This window comes from Pleurodeles waltl, chromosome 5, assembly GCF_031143425.1.
Source record: "Pleurodeles waltl isolate 20211129_DDA chromosome 5, aPleWal1.hap1.20221129, whole genome shotgun sequence".
Taxonomy (NCBI): domain Eukaryota; kingdom Metazoa; phylum Chordata; class Amphibia; order Caudata; family Salamandridae; genus Pleurodeles; species Pleurodeles waltl.
The window spans coordinates 1,176,032,457-1,176,053,408 of NC_090444.1; the positions used below are offsets into that span (position 1 = coordinate 1,176,032,457).

The 20,952-nt window shown below is 43.3% G+C and overlaps 1 protein-coding gene across 2 annotated transcripts in view; it reads left to right on the forward strand.

Moving 5' to 3' along the window:
• The first annotated feature begins 1,956 nt into the window (after window positions 1-1,956).
• The window catches only part of PKIB (cAMP-dependent protein kinase inhibitor beta), a 467,775-nt gene continuing 448,779 nt past the window's right edge, over window positions 1,957-20,952 (forward strand). The window contains exon 1 of one of the 2 annotated variants that reach the window (XM_069235406.1): window positions 1,957-2,159. The gene's annotated coding sequence lies outside the window, so the exon portion shown is untranslated. The remainder of the gene's footprint in view (window positions 2,160-20,952) is intronic. The other variant, XM_069235405.1, reaches the window with a different exon arrangement.

Here is a 20,952-nt window from a genome sequence, read left to right on the forward strand (position 1 = left end):
GCACCCCTTAAATGATGCCTGTGTATTTTATGAAATTTTAGTAATTGCCTGAAATTACACCATTACTCCAGTTGCATAAATATGTTGCTATCTACATTAAAAATATAGCGCAGCAACAAGGGGAGTGGCCAGAAAATTAAAATCCCCCCACTTTGAACCACATCTCTGATGGCACCAAGCAAGCAAGCTCAAACTTCTCAAGAAGAGTTCCCTTGTCTCTTCCATCTAAGCACATATCCATTCATCCTTTCACTCTTCAATCTACTGATATCCACCATTTCACCTTAACAGTCGGTCATCCATTCATTCTTCCCTACATCATTCAATCTTTCACCATTCATTCTATCCATCCCTTAGCCATTCCATCCATCCATCCATCTAGCCATCCATCATCTATGCATGCAGCCAACCATACATTCATTTGACTTTATCTATCAGTAAAACCCTTCATCCATCAATTGATCCTTTTGTCCATCTATTCATCCGATATTCATCCAAACTCCAAGAGTTCCATTTACTTTGCCATCCTTCTTCTCAGATTTTCACTTACTATGCTATTGTTCTATCCTGTCAGATTTTTTATTTACCTCTACTTCTCTATTTCCTTTGCCATCCTTTCACACACATATCCATTCATCTAACCTCTAAGATTTCCATTTACCCTGCCATCTATTCACCCAATCTGTCCATTCTCTCAGATTTCCATATACTTGGATATCCTTTCACCTACAGATCCATCCATTCATCCTCAGATGTCCATATACTTTGCCATACATGTATCTACCCATACTCTCACCCACTCGCAATTAGCCTTTTACCCACTCATCCTCCCATCCTTTAGCCCACCCATTTATTCCCACACCCACTCATCCTTTTCCCCACCTTTCTTTGTATCCACCCATTCTTTCACCCACTCTTCCATCCAGCCTTTCATCCACTCATCCATCATTTCATCTACCCACCCTGCCACCACTCACCCATCCATCCTTTCACCCAATCATGCATCCACTTGTCCTTCCTTCTGCCCCTTCTCTATCAGCCCATCGTTCTTTCTGTCTTGAAGTATTAATTATGAGCTTTTATCGGCCAAGTAGCAGATAAAAAAAGCCCCATAAAGAATCTCATCCCTGATGCAGCTGCTAAAGCAAAGGGTCCCCGACGCCCCTGGCAGGAACAATACAAACAACCAGAACACTAGCGCCTTTTGTTCACAGCAATTGTGTTTGTCACTGCATTTTTTAATAAATGCATCCTTCCTTGTTCCAAAAACTGACAGGATGCATTTCATGCCAAAATAAAGTGGTAAATGACAGACTTGCATTTCGTGTAAATTTGCATAATTTTGACTAACTTTCCCAAATTTTCACAGAAATACTCAAAACCAAATTGTGTGAATTTCGCACCCTTCCCCCCTTTCCTCTCTAGACCCATATAAAAATGGCACACAGCAACTGGGGAGGATGCAAGGTCACAGATGCAGACTTTGGAGCTGGAGAACCAGGTCGGAGTCTTGGCATTGGCTCAACATCCTGTGATTCTCGGTAAATCACTTACTCCCCTCGTGCCTAAGAAAAATGAATAAGTCCTTGTGTAATGTAACTAGTGCTCATCTTAAATGTTCAAATACCTTCAGGTCCATTCGCGCTATTTGAAACGACAACAAATTAATTAAATATATATAAATATGGCTAGTTTGTGCCTTTTGCTGGTCCGGAACGCTGAGAAAGGTTAGTGTGTCTGGAAAGAGTCGTCCCAGGCCAAGGAGAACGCGCAGGCTGACTGAGGCAGGGTAGCATTATTAATCCAATGAAGCGGAGCCCGTGCGAGCCGGAGAGAAGCAAGCTTGAGGCATTTCCTTGAGAGTCCCTCGCTCGCTTGCTGTAGTGCCGTAAGCCACAGCCCGTGCTGTGTGACAAATGAAGGCCCGCCCTCCCCCTTCCCTTCCGTGTGTCCCTCCGCCAGGCATCGGCGGTGACGTCATGGGAGCTCTCCAAAGCAGCCGGACTGTACAGCGAGCACTGGCTGCTGCCACCGGCGCGCGGCTAACATGACCCACTCCTCTCTCCGCTCCAGTTTGGATTGTAAAGGCTGAAAGGTAGCTTGAAGGCGCCTAAAGGCAGGGAACGCGGACACAGCCCTTTTCCAGGCACTCCTGAGTGGTGAGTACACTGCCGGCAGCAGGGACGGGAGCTAAAAGCAGAAGCTGTGGTGTGACAACATACGTGGCTTGACGAAGTTAGTCTGGACAGAATTTACTCTAGAGCTTTCAGTTGTTTGTTAATGGACGATCCAAGTTTACTTCAGGAAGAGTTTTGCAAAATACATTGGTGCAAGTGTGGGCACCAACCGAAACGCACCTAGTTAACCCACATTAATATTATTTCTTGCAAAAACGCAATGGGCTTTAGGGTAATTTCGAAGGCGACTAGGCGCTTTTAATGAGATGACAATAGTGCGAATGAGACTCCCTTAGGTTCGTGGAGACTTGGGCTGTCCCTCTCAACTGCTGCCCTAATTGTCACCCCTCATTTAGAGGCGAGCAGTCCCCCACGAATGAGATGTATTGAAACTTCTGCCGGTTGATTTGTGTTTTTCCTCATCTCTCCTCAAAGCTATAAGCGTGCGTGTTTTTCTTTCAATTTTATTCTTTGGTGTCATCTGTTAAACTGCCTGTCGGCATCCCTGCATTGCATGCGCCGTTGGCTTATTTGCTCTTCTGTTTCAGAAGCACTCCGAGCACCCTGGGGTTCACTTTGCTTAAATGGAGCAGTGTCCCCACACAGTGCATTTTCAGAGCGATTTTAGTATACTATTTTCACCTCACATAATTATGCGGTACGGGAGAGAGCGATGCGGTCATGGTCGTTTTCTGAAGGGCGCTTGAATTGGTTTCTAATAAGAAAGTGATAAAAGCTTTTCCTGCTGGGTATAATTGGAGATGTGTGTGCCTGTGACTCCGGGTTAGGGATGCGAGTGAAAGGTGCGAGCGAACTCAGTGGCTGACTGAGATTTCTGACAGCTTGAACGATTTTCGTTGCTGTGGCCGTGTCGCGCTTGAAGCAGCTCTCAAAAGACTGCGAATAAGATGTTTGAAAGTGGCCTTGGGCTGCGGATCTGGTGGGCACTTCTTGACTGGAATGCAGCTATTTTAATATAGCGCGCAATACCCGCTCTCAAGTCGTTTCCAAGCACCGCCAGTTTTGGCGGCTAAAGCGACTGACACAAGAAGATGGAAGGATAGCACTATTTGTTGAAGTGGTTAAGCCAGGATTAGAACTGGGGATTTCTTGTTTTATTGTGGAAAATGTATTTATTAGCCCTGAGCGCTGAACGAGCCAATAAGTGAAGGGTGTAGGCACCAGCGTGCCCCATCGATTCGACAATAGATCTACTGAAAGTTTCATCCCATTAGAATTTGGGGGAAAATGAGGGTCTGGCAATACCTATCCCTTTACCAGGATTTGCCCAGAATCACACAAATCGGTTAGACGGGGAAACTGGGATTAGAATCCTGTCCCTCTTGTTATGCTTTTTCTGCATTACCGCCTCGCCAGGGATAGGGCGCATACATAAATGCACTTATAATACAATACTAGAGTAAACCTACTCAGGGGGGCTAACTACAAACCGTGCAGCATGTAAGTGGCACAAGGGCTAAGGGGTGCATATAGATCTGAATTTCGCTACCAAAGAAGATGGCACCTTAGCTACGCCACTACATGCATTTTATTTATTATGTTGTTTTCTTGCCGAAGGTATTGGGTCGCCTTAAATGAGTACGATTTACATTACCCAAGGTCACGTTCATTTTTTCCAGGCACAGAGAAATTAAGTGATTTGCCTAAAATCACGTGATGTTGAATCGACCCCCAGACGCGAACCTGGTTCCCTAGTAGTAAAGTTGGCAGCCCTGGCCTTAAAGCAATGTCCTACCCTCGGCGATGTACCAACAGCTTGTCTCTTAGCTAGAAAGTTCAGAACGAATGCGTCAGCCGATCGAAGGGAGTGGAGAGTCCATGAGGGAGCCTGGAGCCAGCACTGTATCATTTTCTTTAAACGAGTCTTGGTACGTATCTGCTGGTTTGGTACTCCCTGTTCCAGGATGCCAGCCCCTGTGCAGCTGCCTGGTGTGGACTGATGTGCGATCAAAATGCTCTCGGCACAGATCAGTAACTAAGCACGTGCAAACCCCTTTAATAATAACACGGCTGATTACTGTGCCTGATAGGCCAGAGTGAAGTGGTGCGGATGTTTGCACTTCTAATGGAGCATTGTGGGGCAACAGGATAAATTGCACTTTAGATAACATGTTTTTAATTTCCTTTTTCTATCTCATTCTGCCTCGTCTTACTGCTCTAGAACTCTTCTGCGTGTCTAATGAAAAGCATGTCCAATTAAAAATGTATCTGGCCTGAATTAAGAAAACAAAATTGGGAGGAGAGTAAAATGCTGCCAAGACACAATAAAGCACAATATGTGCAGTGATATTCTGTAACTGATGGAAGAGAAACTTCACTAAAAATAGGCCTGCATATTCAGAAGTTTAATAGAAAACTTTAATTTGGGAGAGGGATCAATTTTGCAACGCCTGTCGTACGTGCAAAAAGTTGCTTTATTTGGGGGCAAGATAGGCTCACCTATGGAGGATTCTTCAACTATACTGCACAATCCATTACACCCTAAAAATGAATACCATTAAAATATAACACTGCCCATTCCGCGCACTCTGTAACTAATTCCACCCCCTTTTCTGATTAAGGATATAACTTTTAACCTGCTTTGTTTTACTGCTCTTATATACCTTCACTCCTAAACCTCTTCACGCCTCACTTTACAGGTCTATCTTGCCTGTCTGAGGGCAAGACCTACTTCCTGGCTCACCTTTCTTCATCCTTTTTTCCCCTATTTTTCTTGTTCTTTCCTCTGTCCCCTAAACCCTGTTCTAGATCTTGTCCACATCTTCCTGACCCCCGCAAATTCTTTCCATGCCAATCAATGTACCTTCCTCACTGACACACCTAAAGATTGCTTGGCCAACTGCAGCGTTCTTATACTGCGATCGTCCACATCTCTCATGGCACTTGGTGTAGAAGGCTGGCTCAGTCTATGGTGTACACCTATGGTGTGGCACCCTACACTGAGTCTAGGCAACCTTTAAGAGATAGTGTTTAGATGTCCCGATAGCAAATGCTCTCTAGGGGTAGCTGTGGTGACCAGCTAAAACTTATCAAGGAGGACTGTAAAGCATGTGCAATACCACACTAGTCAGTCAGTAACTGTTACACAAGAAAGAACACAGCAGGGGTTGCAAAAATAAAGTACTGTTTATTACAACACTTAGACTATAGTAATATTGGTATATCTCCACTTGGTGATATCAACACACAAAATATACACTTAGCAACAAGCAGGAGAAGCATAAAATACATGGGACCCCATGGGGGTAGGGTGGGGAAGCCTTAGACGAGGAAAGTGGTATAAGAACAGAGGTGTCCAACCAAGGTAACTATGTTAGGATCCCAGGGGCTGATGGAGTAGGAAATGACCAGAGGTAAGTACCAGAAATCCCACAGGCACCCGGGTGCAGAGCTGTTATCGAGCTGGGTGTCCCATAGGCTAACACAGGACCATATCAGTTTGATTTTTATGGATTCAGAACCCTTCCCAGTGGTCCCAGAGGAAACCAGTTGGCACAAAGAAGGTTGAAGAGTGCCCCCAACCGTGGATACTCAGAAGACCAGAGTACCTATACCAGGAAGCTTAGGTGCATAGGGGTGAAGTGGAGTAAGAAATACTTGTTGAAGTCAGTGGAAGCCTCGATTGTCCAGCTCCTGTTGCATCCCGTGGACCGGGTCGGTGGAACCCAAGGGTGGATTCCAGATGTGAAGAACCTGAAAAAGAAGGGGACAGAGTCTAGGCCATTCGGAGATGTCCAGGCAGTACAGGTAGGCATTGCCCACCCTCTTGGATGTGAAGTTCCTGCAGAGCGTTGAAGGAGGAAGTCCAGCTGCAGAGTCCAGGGGGATGCAGGAGATCATTGGATTCACCCACGAGCTGTCCCATGTCGATCCCCAGATTGCAGGAGGTTCAGTAGCCAGCAGGACCACCAACAAGCTTTGGCAAATGCAGATAGCTGATGCAAAGGAGATTATAGGTTTCTGGGGACTAACAAGGTCCTAGTGACTTAACCCTTGGAGAGGTGTCAGGGCAGGCCTTGAGCAGGAAAGGCAGCCAGTCAGAGTCAGAAGAGCCCCCACGAGTAACCCACTGGCAGCAGGCACAGGGAGACACAGAGAGACCTCAGCAGCACAACAATACAGAAGTCCCATGTGGCAGGAGCTGCACAGTGGAAGCTGAACTTGGAGCTGCAGAGTGCTGGAGGCTGGGACTTCTTGGAGCTCAAAGGCATCTTAGAGAAAGAGCAAACAAGCAAGAGCAATAGTCATGGTACACAGGGGCTCTGTTCCAGTAGGCGAGGCAAGGGACCCCGTCTCCCAAGTTGGTCAGAAGACACGTTGGACCCAGAGAGGACCACAGAACCACCACCTGTGAGCAGAGCTTTTTTTGTTGCCCCCAGAATCCACCAGCCTGTTGTCGTCTTGAGGTGCCTGTTGATGCAAGGGAGTGACTCCTTCACTCCAACGGAGATTCCTTCTTGCTTCTTGTTGCAGACAGAGCCCTTGCAACCCTAGAGGATGCTCAGCCACTGATACTGCAGAAATCTTGCAGGAACTGGAGAAACAATGTTGCAGTGGGAGCCTTCCCAACTGGTTACAGTCATGTTTCAGTTCTAAAAGCAGACCAGCAGCGGTTCCAGAGGCCAGGAGCAGAAGATGTCTTGAAGAGAGTACCTTGAAGAGTCTTGCATGACAAATCTGAGGACCCGCTCTTGGGGGAGCCTTTAAGTAGCCTTAAAAGGGGTTTGTTCAAGCTCTGTAGTGACCCACCTATCAGAGTGTCAGGAACATCATCTACCTGGCCTAACCCGTCAGATGCTCCCTGAGGCCAGTGCACACCTTGTTTCCAAAATACTAGAATAAAATGGCCACCTGGCAGAGCTCTGTGCGCCTCCCTAGGGGAGAAGCTGGAGAGGGGGTGGTCACTCCCCTGTCCTTTCAGTGGTTTTGTGCCAGAGCGGGTACCGGGGATTCCTGAACTGGTGCAAACTGGATTATAAAAGGAGGGCACAAAATGTGCCCTTCAAAGCAGTCTTGTGGCTCTCAGGGGCCACCCATCCCAGCCCAGAGATACCTATTTCAAAGGGAGAGGTGGTCACATAACTGTGAAATTAGCGATTGGGACAAAGCAACAATGAAAGTAGTAGCATACAGTTCACATCAATGCCCACTCATTCTGGGACTGCTATGTCCATTCTGGTTCTAAATAGTTGCTGTCTGTTTAAGGAGAGGGGGAGAGAGAGAGAGAGACAGAGAGAGCGAGAGAGAGACACCGAAGTGTGAGCTACATTACTCACAATGTTGGTGGATACAACTGCAGTGAGCAAGCAGCCACCTCACAAGCAGCTTAGATCACTGTGTATTGAAATCTTCAGATGAACTGAGACCAAATCTGTGGTTTGTAAGACTAACCATCTGCATCACCGCTAGCAGATAGAATGTTCCAATTACAAATTAGTTAGTGCTTAATTTTTGCTGGTGTTGATGTATGCAAGCTGTTCCTGATGGTGTTTGTGACAAGTCCTGAGGATGACTACAATGTAGTAGTGGATATGTTACAAGACACCATCACAGAGAACCCGTCTGCACTACAGGGGTTGATCATTATTAACGATGACATTCTCATCAGGAACAACAAAGAGTTCTATCTAGGGGCAAATTCTTATTATGTTTCTTACCCTACAATCACAAAGTCAGTCACTGTTATGAATCCATTACTATTTTGTATTTAATAAACCATTTCACAGATATTTCCTTACTATTCTTGATATATGGTCAACCATGAGAGAAAGGTGATACTTAATCATTTACCCATTTATTCCCACCATTTTTCATGATAATCCCACACAGTAAATAAAGTCACATGACTGTTCAGAAGTCAATGTACTACATCTTCACAAAAATGGTGTGTCCAAATTTGAATAATGTCCATGGTACACCCTACGAGTCTTTCAACTAGTGATGGAACATAGACCAGTATAACTTTAAAAGTCTTATGTGCAGTTTAGTCTCCTACTTCTTAGTTTTTCTGGATGTAACATCTCTCTACTGAACTTATCCAAGCCATCAGAAATGCAGTCCTCGCAGGCATCTTTATAGCATACTGTCACTCAAGACCGGGGATGGAATTGGTTGTGGATCTAAGACTCTGTGGATTGAGGGTCGTGCCTCTCCAGGAAAAAAGTCAAGATGTGAATGCTGCAGTTTCCGGCAGGGTGATGATCCCAATGGAGCATCTGTGCAGCCAGTTTGAGAAGGAAGCCATTGCGTTTCATCCAGAATACCAACATTTTCATCTGTACTTGTAGGAATACTCAATAAAGGTAATCAGATACCACGTGTACCAAAGTTTCGAGGATTCTAACCTCATCTACCACCAAAATTGAAGAATGGATCTTCGTGTTTGAGAGGTATGTATCTGGGGCACTATATTACCTAGAATAGTAGACCATGCAGACAATGTAGTAGAGCATTTCTGTTTAACTAGAATTTTAAAGTAGTAAGAAGCCGATAAAAATATGGAACGTGCAAGGCTGGTGATTGTGGGTCAAGCTAAAGACACTGATGGTTGAAGAAACCATCCAGGCTACCTCCTAAGATGGCTGCAAATAAGAGAAATAAAATGGTGTGAAATCAATTGTAGCTCAAGTCCCTCACACAGACAATCAGATAAATGGCTCTTATATGCTATTCAGGGGTTGTGAAAATTGCATAATGCATCAACGATGAGATGCGTTGGATGTACAACAGTGCAAAATGCCCATTTGCTAGGATTTGCAGAATGCTGCTACCTTAACAGTCCATGACAGTTTGCACTAGTCTGCATTCTAAGTTGATTCACATTGGAGCCCTCTCTTACTACTACCAGTTCATTTCTTTGATATCTTAGTAAAGGTAGAAGGGAAAAGAAGTAATGTCAACATCATGACAACATCAGGAGATAACAAAAAGTCAGACTGCTAGACCTGCAATCTGATGATTTGGTACTCCTGAAGAATCAACATCTAGAGGTAAGTTCCAGCAGTTGTGTCATTTCCTCTCTCCCCCCCTTTCAGGTTGGTGCAAAGACAATGTCAGGTGGTAACTGCTACCTGAGAGTAGAATACTGTCTCCTGAAAAGTATATATGTTTAAAAACTTCTAATATAAATTCCAGCTGAAAGGGACAGAAACACTCCCTCTAACCCTTGTAACAGCAATAAGGCCAATTTAGAAGTACATTGTCCTAATGAATGTACCTACAAAGACAACCCTAGATTCATTGCAGAAATTAATGGCCAGTCTCTGAGAGTATAGAGGTAATAGAACCAAAAAGCCAACAGACCTTAGAATTGCAGTGTCATCTGCCTTCTTATACTAGCCTCTCAGTAAACTGAGGGGATACCTGATGTGAGCATAGATGTGTTTATTGATGACCTTGATGCTTTTATGGCTCAGTATCTGCTTGTCTTTGACAGGAATGTTACATCTATAGTGTCTGTTGATAGCTGAAGCTTTTGAAGATGGTTCAAGACAAAAGCTTGCGCTCCCACCCAATGTATCTAGACCACAATGACGTGCAAGCTCGCAAATAATCTATTTCACATGCTTAACTCCGTACCCCATTAGTGAGATCTGTTAATATTGAGTGTTGTGTATGGCGTGTTCTGTATTTCAGGCTACGCCAAGAGGGCTAAAAGCTAAACAAGATCCCTCCTGTTTGTAATGTTATGTGGATTTATGCATCCCTACCAAGTTTCTTAGGTCCTTGTCAAAGAATACCAGGGCACACCGGTATAGTCCACAACGTCCATATAGGTGATAAAGTATACACCAAAGTCCAATACACGTTTTCATAGTTGGTTAGGGTTTATTCTTCTCAAGACACAGTACATTCCAAAATGCAGCGGACATGTGTTTCGTCATCTAGACTTTCTCAAGGCTGCAAAGGTCAAATATGCAAAAAAAGGATACAGTAAGAACGTAAAAGATGGTAACCGGGAATTTTGTTGTGTATTTACAAGTGATGGGTGAAGGAAGAAAACCTTTTAGGTGATCATGCTGTCTAGTGGGATGGAAAGCATCCCTATTATGCACAATGGATAGTGAACAGTTAAGTGCAGGGTGCAAAAACAAAACGATCCAGTAACACATGCCTGGTGTTACTGGATCGTTGGGCCAGAGAACCTGTGCGTGTAGTAGGATGCATGTGAGATTGAAGTTAGAGTCTACAGTGCCACCGTAATACCATGTGTTATAAATACTGGACAGTGGAGAAAACAACGAGGAAAGGGACATACCATAGATTCTTGATGATAGTGTCCATATGTGTTGGGAGGTAAATATTCCCCCAATTGGAATAAGAGAGACAGCCAGAAAATCTTTCAAGATTTGTCTTCTCAATACCGGGAAAAAAAAAATCAAATCAGGTATCTGTAGGAGATGGCCATGATAATCCTAAAATAACACACTAATTAATAAGTGGAGTAAACCCAGGAATGTATCAAGACGATGTTACAAAGATATAGGGCATGACTATATTGAGGTGGTGGTAAAATGAAAAATTAGGAGTATAGTGTTCTCCTTACTTGGAGCAACATAGCTTGTAAGTTAAGTAGGTAAACTGGACGAAAAAACGCCAAGTCATTTTATGTCACGTGGGTAAATAAGGTTGGAGCAGCCATGGTCAAGTAACTGTCTTATATTGGTTAACCTCTATCATGTAAACAAACAAAATTAGAAGGTTGTGAGTTTGTTAATGAGATATTCTAACATTTCTATATGTAGCAAGCAGTGCCGTTGAGGCGTTGTTTCCAAGTAGGAAAATGCGTTTTATCGTGAGGGAGCGATCTCTACTTGTGATCGATGCCCCTGAGGAATTATAGTTGTGTAGTCTATTAAACGTACCAACGTTATCAGACAGATTAAGTATGACAAAAAATTAACGCAAGAGTACAGGTAAGAGCGTAGGCGTAGCCATGCTACCCCTGTCCCCCAATCCAGAGTATCGGCGAGCTCACCTTAGCGTTAGTGTTCTTAGGTCCATGCGTGACTAGCTGCTCTAGTCCAGTTTTTTTGTATTGAATTCTGGGACTTTTAGTCGTGTTTATCCCATTGTCAAATAGGACTACAAGTCCCAGAATTCCAAGAAAAAACTTGGACTAGATCAGTACCTCACTCACAGACCGTGGAAAATTGGCAGTTATGTTTAAGCCCCTAAACGAACATTCTTCTATAATCTGTGACTAGCTATTTATGGCAGAGAAAACAAAGTAATGCTTAAAATATGATTGAGCATGCTGCATTTCAAAACAGGCAAGCTCAACCTTACCCATTGTACAGTACTCACTGGGTTACAATGCCTTCGGAGTATATATAGGCAGCAGTGGTGGCTTCTCCTCATGAACATAACAATGTGGCACATTCCACTTGGTAACTAAATTATCACAGGAATCCTCTGTTTTCGGGTTACGATGTGATTCCATTCGATTCAGCTCAGGCCTCGGCGTTGCTGTCTGTTTCCCGGGAGAGTATAAACAGGAGAGCAGCTGCGTGAACGTGCCTCGTGCTCTGTGCGTGGGAGCGGAAGTGGGAAGAGCAGAGGAGTGAAACTGAGCCCCTAGTCCTTGAATGCAGAACCGTTAGTGCGTTGAGGATGCACGGGTTAGAAGCGCGAGAGCTGATAATTAGAAAACGTCTGGTAAACCTAGCTCGGTGGGTGTGGCAAGGAAAGGTTGGTGTCAAGGACAGGGCTTTAAGTGGGACGAAAAAAAGGGGTCTCTTAGAGGGCCATGGCGTGAGTAAGCAGGAGCGTAGTTTAAACTTGAACAACTACTTTGTTTTAAACACAACAACCTGGAAAAATATAACACTGTCAGGGGAAACAAGATAAAATGAAACGTGAAACATAAAGAGCATCTAAACTGCTGACGTGGATTACCGTAACGTTCGTTACATTCATTTTTCAGAAATAGAGTTTTTACCACTAAAGTTAAGGACATGAATACAGGGTCCCAAAGGGAACCGCTTCAGTTCAGTTTTTATTTAGTACCGTCTGAGACACGAAGGACCCAGGCCCACTTAAAGCCCCGCTCACAGTTGCCAGGGTTGCAGCTATATCTGTGGGTGTACCCCATCTTTGCTAAAAGTAGTCTCTTCTTGCTGCAGTGGCAACGGGAGGCCTAGCGAGGTTGACTGCAGACAAGATGGAAGCAGTAGTGAACCTCTAATGGTGCACCCACCCCTTACTGATCCCACAAGAGTGGTGATGGGGTTGCGAGTGAGTAGGAAGCCACTAAAGTCAAAATACTGTGAACATATGCCCTCAAATCCAAATGGTAAGCAGTTAATAATGGAGTATTGAATTTTGGTGTCAGGCGAAGCAAGCATGTGTCAGTGACTGAGCCTGAATGTATTGTAGAACTAAGTAAGTGCAATGTGGAAAAAAAACTGTACAAAAAGAAAATGAGTTAAGTATCAGGCAAGACGAGAAGGACTCTGAGGATGGTCTGTTGATTGAAGATAAGTATTGTTCGTAATCACCTTAAGCTTGACTGCCAATCTTTGCAGGCAAGGCATCAAACAGCATCAATACATTTGATGATAGTATGTCTGTTAAATATCGTCCTTCTTGAGTTCATGGAGCCTAGAGGTGGTGCTGGGTGATGATGAACACCATGGAAAATCAGTGTTCCTAGAAAAAGCTCAGTGTAGCTCCACAGAGCAGGAACAGCACAAAATATGTTGCCTCCTTCGGATAGGGATGGGAAAAGCTTGTGGTTCCTACACATGGTGCCCAGCAGGATTTCATTAGTCTGGATCCTGCAGTGCCAGGCGATGATGCCGGAGAATTCAGTGCGGCTGAGTCTGTCCACATTGTGAGAGATGCTCCATGTGCATTGATGCTTCCGGGCACCTTGGACTCAAACACATTGTCAAAAGTGCTGGAAGCCTCCGCACTCATTAGGGCTTCTCTATAAAACCCCCCTTAAACTTACTGACACCATTTTAAGTCCGTAAGTGATGTTGCTTTTTTGGTACTTTCATTCCATTCCCCCGACTTGCACCCTGCCAGTGGGAACAACTTGAGGCAAAACACTATCATAGTCGACAATGCCAGCCTACTACAAAAGTGCCACATTTTTCATGCGGGAGAGGGAGCCTCCCAGCAAAGCCCATTTGTAATAGACTAGGTAGCTTCTTGTGTTCGCTTATTCAGTATCTTGCAACGTTTTTCACCCCAATAAACCTAATTTGTTTTTTGTGGGATCTGGAAGGTAATGATTAAGCAGGGCGATTTATCAAGTGCTAACTCTATACTGAGACAAGACTAGGCAGATGCATTGAACACCACTACAAAAGGCACAAGATTACCCCGCACAGGCATCACATATGGTTATGCTTTTACATTTTTGATGATTGTCTGATCTTCCTTTATTACATCAAAAATATTATTCATAACAATAGAAAATGGGCCTGATCCACAAAGCATCATTGTGTACGTGTGCGTCACTTAGGTGTGTAAATAAGCACTGCCCAAATTTTCAATTTGTGCTTCATTTTTACCCACACATAATGTTCCACCTGGTATCTGCGTTTGAGCAAAAATCCAACCTTTTACCTTGGACTCTTGTGTACTGGCCCTTGGTAGTTAAACACGTATCTCTTTGCATAGCACCTAAGAGGCAATGGAATGAAAATTGTATGAAATTGTTCAGGAAGATGATGTGGGGGCAAACCGGACCAATGTAGTGAGCAAAGTTTTTTTCTTAATTGTCTTACATGCTGAGCTTGGTTTAGCCTTTTGATTCCCCGGTGTAGCTACATGTTTATCCTAGCTTATCCCATAACTGTAAGCCTCTCTCCTATTTCCTTAAGTAATTTTCCCTTTTATGGAAGACATTAATTATTGTTTTTGACCATTATATGCCAGTGCTCTTTATTATTTTTCAGTGGGTGCCGCTCATTTGGAAGCAGAGCTGTTCATCTGATCAGTTCTTACCCAACGCCTGTTTCTACATTGCTCATCGGTTTCACTTGCAGACATCTTGTGTCCACTTAGAAAGTTGTATGGATGTGTTGTGGGACATCAGTGGAAGTGTGGGACAGGTCACGTAAATTGCACCAGTGGCTGGCACATTTTTTAACTGGTGCCAGACTATATGTTGCACGGGTGCCAAAGAATTTTGAAATAATTTTAGACCGAGAGTTACTCCATTTTAATTGCAAAAACGCTGATTTTGCACAGGTTGTCTTAGACATGTGGCTTTTAACTGGTTACCAGTGCAGTTGTCTTTGATGATTCACCCGACACAAGTGTCTAATTGCACTGAACTAGTGCAGAAATTACCCTACACCAGTGTCTAATTGCACTGAACTAGTGCAGTTTAAGTGATCTGGACCATGCATATCACTTTCTCACACATAGCTGTAAAGCTAGTTGGAAAGCTGCATTTCTGAATTATCGTTTTATGTTAAAATTTTTATGTATTTTTGCTAATGAGACAATGCTAGAGTTGGGAATCTGTTGACAGAGAGGTGAACAGCTAAGGCATTCCATGTTTTTTCATTATGTACAGAGAAGGAGGCTACATGCTTAACAAGGTATTTGTTGAGTTCAGGATGACTGTCAGGTTCCTCGTCGGATGCATTGAGGGAAAGGAAATTTGGTTAGGAGCATGATCATTTGCTGCATTTAAGGATGTTGGTGTTGTTGGGATTCAGGTTTTAGATTGCTATTGGTCTTCCAGTCATTGACTGCGAGAAGGGATAGTCCTATCACGGGAACGTCAGATTAGGTAGGTAGTGTGAAGACAAGGAGGAATTCAGACCATTTGAACTTGCTCCTAAAGCAAGAAGGCGATCCATTAAAAGGCTTTACCATGTTCATCCATGTAAGAGAGATGGCGGGATGGATGGCACGATGTGCACTGTCAAAGCCTGTTGATGGGTCTAAAGTGGATAACGCATGGTCACTCTGGTTTTGTCTCATTGAGTTTTGGTTACAGACGTGAGCCTTTCCCTCCCATTCATGCCCTTTATTGAATCCATTCCTGGATCATCTAAGAGACCAAGATCACTTTTTCCCGAAAGGAAAGCTAAACAACTCATCTTTGCTGTGAGGTGGCAACTCGTTCTTTTTTGTGCATGAATGTCATTTTCTTAGGGTTTATTTAGCTCTTCATATATGATCATGATGACGAGATCCTCCCAGGTGCCAATGAAAGTTGATTCAATCACGTGGCATTTTTACAATTTTTTTTATTTGGAGAAACAATCATCAAGTTCCTGAAAAATTGGGAACTTCTTAAATGTAATCAAAGGAAATGCTATGTCCTGAGGCTTAATTTGAACCTCAGTGAATGTGTACTGTAATCAGTAGATGAGTAATCAGTATATGATTAAAATGCTACAATTACTAAAAACCCAATATAAATGCTGAATGGGGTAATGTGGAGGTTTTCTGTTTTGTGAAGAAGCGTTATGCACATTATGTATTTTTGGAACATGGCAAAAAGGATAAAAATATTGTAAAGGTGTGTTGATTTATTGCTTTTCAAATGGTTATATTTTTAACTGGCAAATTAATTTCCATAAGGGACGTGAAGGGTACAATTCCTTTAACCTACTACCATGGATACATATGGAATGTGAAATTTACCTTAGACTATGCAAGGATGAACTTTACTTAATGCACCGATTTCTATAACACTGAATCCTGTAGCTATAAAGTTCACCATTGTCAAAGCATGAACACATCTATAAGTGTTTTTCTACATATTCCTTCACCGAATGTTTGAGTGAATACTAAAGTGGTCAGGAAAAGTACTCTAAAATAGTAAAGATAACTAACTTGTGCTTTTAGCAAAGTTTTTGGTACTACTAGGAACACTTTGCTCCCCCAACAAGGTGGCAAACAGTGAAATCTATTCTTCAATTAAATACAAATATTTAAAATCTTAAGTTTATATTTTGGCTCATCCGACCTTTGTTTTAATGTCGCAATCATTTAATAGTTATTTCTGCCTGACTCTCTGTTGTGCTATATTTCTGCTGTCTGTCAGATGCATATACTTCAATAAGCAGTAAACATCACATATTTGTAGTATCTATCTGGTAGATAACATTCCTTCTCGTTATATATAGAATAAGACGTTCTCCATTGATTGTTTCAACTTCTGTGTAGATTTGTTTTCCTTTGTAATGGCATGGTAAGCATCAAAGTCAAATTTAGAAAACTTATTTGATTTAATACCACAACGATTTTTGTGTTTTCTCAGACAATCCTTGTTGGATTAGCAAAAAGAATTATGGTCTGTGAGCAATGACTAGTTTAAGGTCCATGTTTGCAATATTTTGGAAACGTCAGTAAACGAAATGTGCTTACTGGTAATAATAACCTGTCTATGTTTTCTATGGAAGCTTACATTTAAATGTGTTCTTATATCAACAATTGTCTTTTTTTAAAAGAGAGCGAAAAATAAGTGTTTTCCCTTTAGGTGAATGAACCTCTAAATCATAGGTAATCACTAGGCATAAACCCTTTAAAAAAAAGTAAAATTATACTGAATTCTTCATGGGTTGGACTTTTTTCATGAAGGGTTTAGTGGCATGCCAAGTTGTAAAGTTGTAATTATAAAAATTATCAACGTTTGTTTTAAGACTTCGAAACAATCCAGAAGTTAAAATCTGGTAAAAAAATCCTGCAAACGTAGGTTATGCAACAAAATCATACTTTTCACATGAGATTCCTTTCTCTCTCAAATAATGTTTATCCCCAAAGTTTTTTGCAAGAACAAAATTGCACTGGGGCAAAGTTTTGAAAAGATTAGAAGCAATTTTCTTTGCAAACTGTGTAGTTTGAAACACCATAACACTTTGCGGCACACTCTCAAAAGAGCCTGGGGCTGAGTTGACCAACCATGCCTAGGAGGACCCGACCCAGGCTAGGCTTTCTGGATAACAATTTACGGTGTAAGTTACTTTCATTTAGATTAACTATTCATTAATGTTTCTTAAGTGGTTATAATGGAATTATAGCATGGATCTGGTACTTTTGCACCTAAGTTGGACTCCCTTGGTCTGCGCTAATGTGGAGATTTTAAGCGAAGGTAATGTTACAGTAGTCTGCATAACCTCATGTGGTGTGGACTGTGTACAACTGGAGCTACAGTGTTAGACTAATATATGGGTCTAGGAGTTCAATCACTCTTCTGATTTTATTTGGAGTGATGAACTCTCTGCTCTTTCTTTTTTCCATTTTTAAAGGGCTAATTTTGTTATTGGTTAATTTCAAGACTTGAACGTTAATGGTTTGAATACTTAATTGAAACCCATCCCTTCTTACAAAGTTGTCACTCCGTCAGGCATGTCTTTTATCGAAAACGACTGCTCCTGTATCATTTTTCTCGGTTGAATTTCCTTCAGTGATATGCCGTATAATAGGCACAGTGTTCTTAAGTGGACATAGCCTTCAACAAAAATGATGTATTGGGTGAAAAGGGGCGCAGCAGAGACCACTGTGAAAAAGGCTACCGTACTGAAACAGGTGTGCATCACAAGACTTTTCTAAGTATACCACCTTACAAAACTGAAACCTCACTGTACAGTTTTGTCACCTTCTATTTCTACCTCACACTCTTAAAGCCCCCCCCATTAAAGTACCCCACAAATATCAATGTCATGACCTATTGAACTCCTGCAAATGTAACACTTTAATTTCCCCTCCCATTTAACAGTGAATCCCTTAATGTCTAATAAAATGAACTTCCCATGATGTAGCCTTTAACTTCATGCTTCGTTCCGGTGTGAGCTTGTTCACACCCTCCCTTTCAGACTGATTCACCTATGGCAACGACGATAACCTTATCTAAAGCCGTGCCAGACTCCACCAGGAAAAGGCACTAGCTTGACTTTTTCTGCCCCTCCCTTTTCACCCCAACTAGACAAGCTCACACCTGTACCCTCAGACTTCAGGACAAAAGCACCTTCATTTCCAATAGATACAATTCCATCCCATACCGGGATAAATGCACTTCGTCATCTCTAAAAAGAACTCCTCTGCGTCATATTATAAGTCTGAATGTTCCACTAGACCTATATCTTCGTCCCTACAAAAACGCCTCATTTCCCTATTACCATTCTCCTCGCTTTGTCTATTGTTGCCAGCTTGCTAGCACCTCTCCAATTCCTCCTGAGAATGAATTCTGTCCAAGCTACAAAACACTCTAACCACTGTGCTTTTATCTCCCTGAGGTCCTTCTTCATGGCTTGCAGTAACGACAGATCCTTCTCCACAACCATATCATTTTCACCCAAATGGATTAACAAAATCACAGGACAAACCTTTCCCTCCAACAACGTAGTTAATGTTGGCAAAAGCTCTTTCCACCGCATACCACCTTCACCATGCCAGACCACCGAAAGTGTACTGGAATCAAACTCCAGATCACGTCCCCAAGCACTCCTCCCAGCTTACCAGTTAGCCCACTTCACAAAGGAATATTTAGAAATCCAAACCGCCAAGCTGGCAGCCTTCAGGCCGGAACCGAGCCTGAAAAGGTAAAAATTAGTCAGAGGACATAAGAAAACTACATTCTCACGGCGTTCCTGACATACAGCTGGAAACAATCGGAATACCATCTACCCAGTTCTGTGATTTGCTACCTGGACCAACCTCTCCTCTCTGCCTCCTCCCTGGATCCGTGGCTGCTCCGTTGTGAAAAGAACGCATGCCATACTCCATAGCCACTAACCCCAAACCCAGCAAGCGCTTTCCTCAGAATTGCCAACAATTGAAAGGCTGCAACTGAATCACCTTGTGCATACTATAAAACCGCACCTGTAAGAGCCAGTCATTGCCCCCAAGGTTTCCTACCCCATGCTACCATGCTAAAACCTTCCAGAGGATACCATGGCAGAAAGACTGTTGTTTCCCTTGACCTCTGATCCATCTTCGAACTATGCAGGTGAACTCCTACCCCTGTTGGTTGAAAGCCTATGCCCTGCCTTAGCAGCCCCCTACTCATTACCTCAACAATTCTGAAACCCTGAAAGCTCAAAAAAACTTGCACGTCATCAGTGAGGTGAACAGAGTAGCATCCTATCTAGATGAACAAGTGGCTGGCAAAATGCCAATAACCTTGTAAAAGACCTCCAACTTGAGAGTTTTCCTCTCCCCCACATGACCTTGCTGTCTAGCTCAACCCTACAAGATCCTCTTGCCCAAGTCCCCTGCTGATGGTGCATAGCCCCAGAACACCTTTCCCATGAAAGCGCTACCTGACAGTTTCCCAGAGATTGTGACCCTCGAAAGCTTCTTTTCCGTCATCCACAGGATAAACCGCACAAATCCTCCATGCTTTCCCATTCCCTCGCTCTCCTACAACTTCCTGTACTCAAATTCCTCCCAGGCCTGAGTATATGTCTTCCAAATGGACACTGCCAAACACCCTACCACCAACTGCAACGTCCTTTGTCTCCTACTGACCATAATTCCGGCAGCATATTTATTTTGACACTTCACCTCCAGGGCTAGTCTATGGAACCCCTCCCACTGTGAACGAGACAAAGCATCCTTGCTGTCACTGTCCACACCCGGTACATGTTTTGCTTTAAACAGATAGTCATGCCACAAGCAAAGTAGCACAAAACACGCAGCAACTTTAGCACCTGTGTGCACCTGTGTGTCTTTCGCTGACTGGCTACTCACCACCTGAACCTCTGCCATATTGTCCACATGAAACAGAAAATTCTACCCACAGAGTGACAGTTACCACAAAGGAAACAACTCGAGGAAGGCAATACTGCGTACCCCAGGCTTCCAACTTTCTGGCTATACCTCTGCGCACCACTGTCCCTGGCAGTACAAACCAAACCCTCAACCCCCTGCAGCACCTGATTACATCTGCACACCCCATTCAAACTCCTGCAGTGCACACATGGGGATGCCACTGAAGAAATCCAAAAAGAGATGCCACATTCGTAAATCCTCTCTCATCCCTGCAGATTGGTGCATGTGGTGATGCGGCAATGATAGCCCTGCGAGTGTCAAGCCAACCCTCCTACAAAAAGTCATACCTGCTCAGACCATCCTACATGTAAAATTGAGATGCCCCAAAAGCACCTGGACCTCCCTGACTGTGACCTTAGGTTTTGTCAGCACTGTGTTCAACAGCAACTGCCTCCCCAATTTTCTGTCCGTTGGTAAGTGAATCTCCATGACTTCAGAATCCAGCTTAGTTCCCAAGAATGAAAGTATTGTCTGTGGTCCCACCAGTTTCTCAGGTGCCAGAGGTCCTCCAACATCCCCCATAAGCTCAGGAAAATTTGCCAGGAATCGCTGGCAGTCCGTGGAGTCAGAGCCCGTGACGAAGAAGAAGTCATCCAAGTAGTGGATCACCCACATGTGCCCAGTGTACATTGTAAACAACCATAGCAAGAAGGAGCTGAACCACTGAAACAGAGCACAACATCGAACATTCCACTGGGAGGGCTTTGTCCTCATACCACTGCCCTCCAAATTGAATACCCAATAACTGAAAATCCTCTGGGTGCACGGCTAGTAATCAGAAAGTTATTTTAATGTGACATTTTGCCATTTGTGCATCTACCACTGCCTGTTCACCAGTGCCATCTCTACGCCCACTGCCGAATATGACACAGAAGACAGCTGTTCGCCAATTAAGTAATTCAAGGATCACCCTTCCAGCCAAGACAAGTGCAGGATCAACCGGAAATTACCCCTGTTCTTTCTTGGAAACTACCCCTGTCGGGGACAGGATCAGATTCTCCATAGG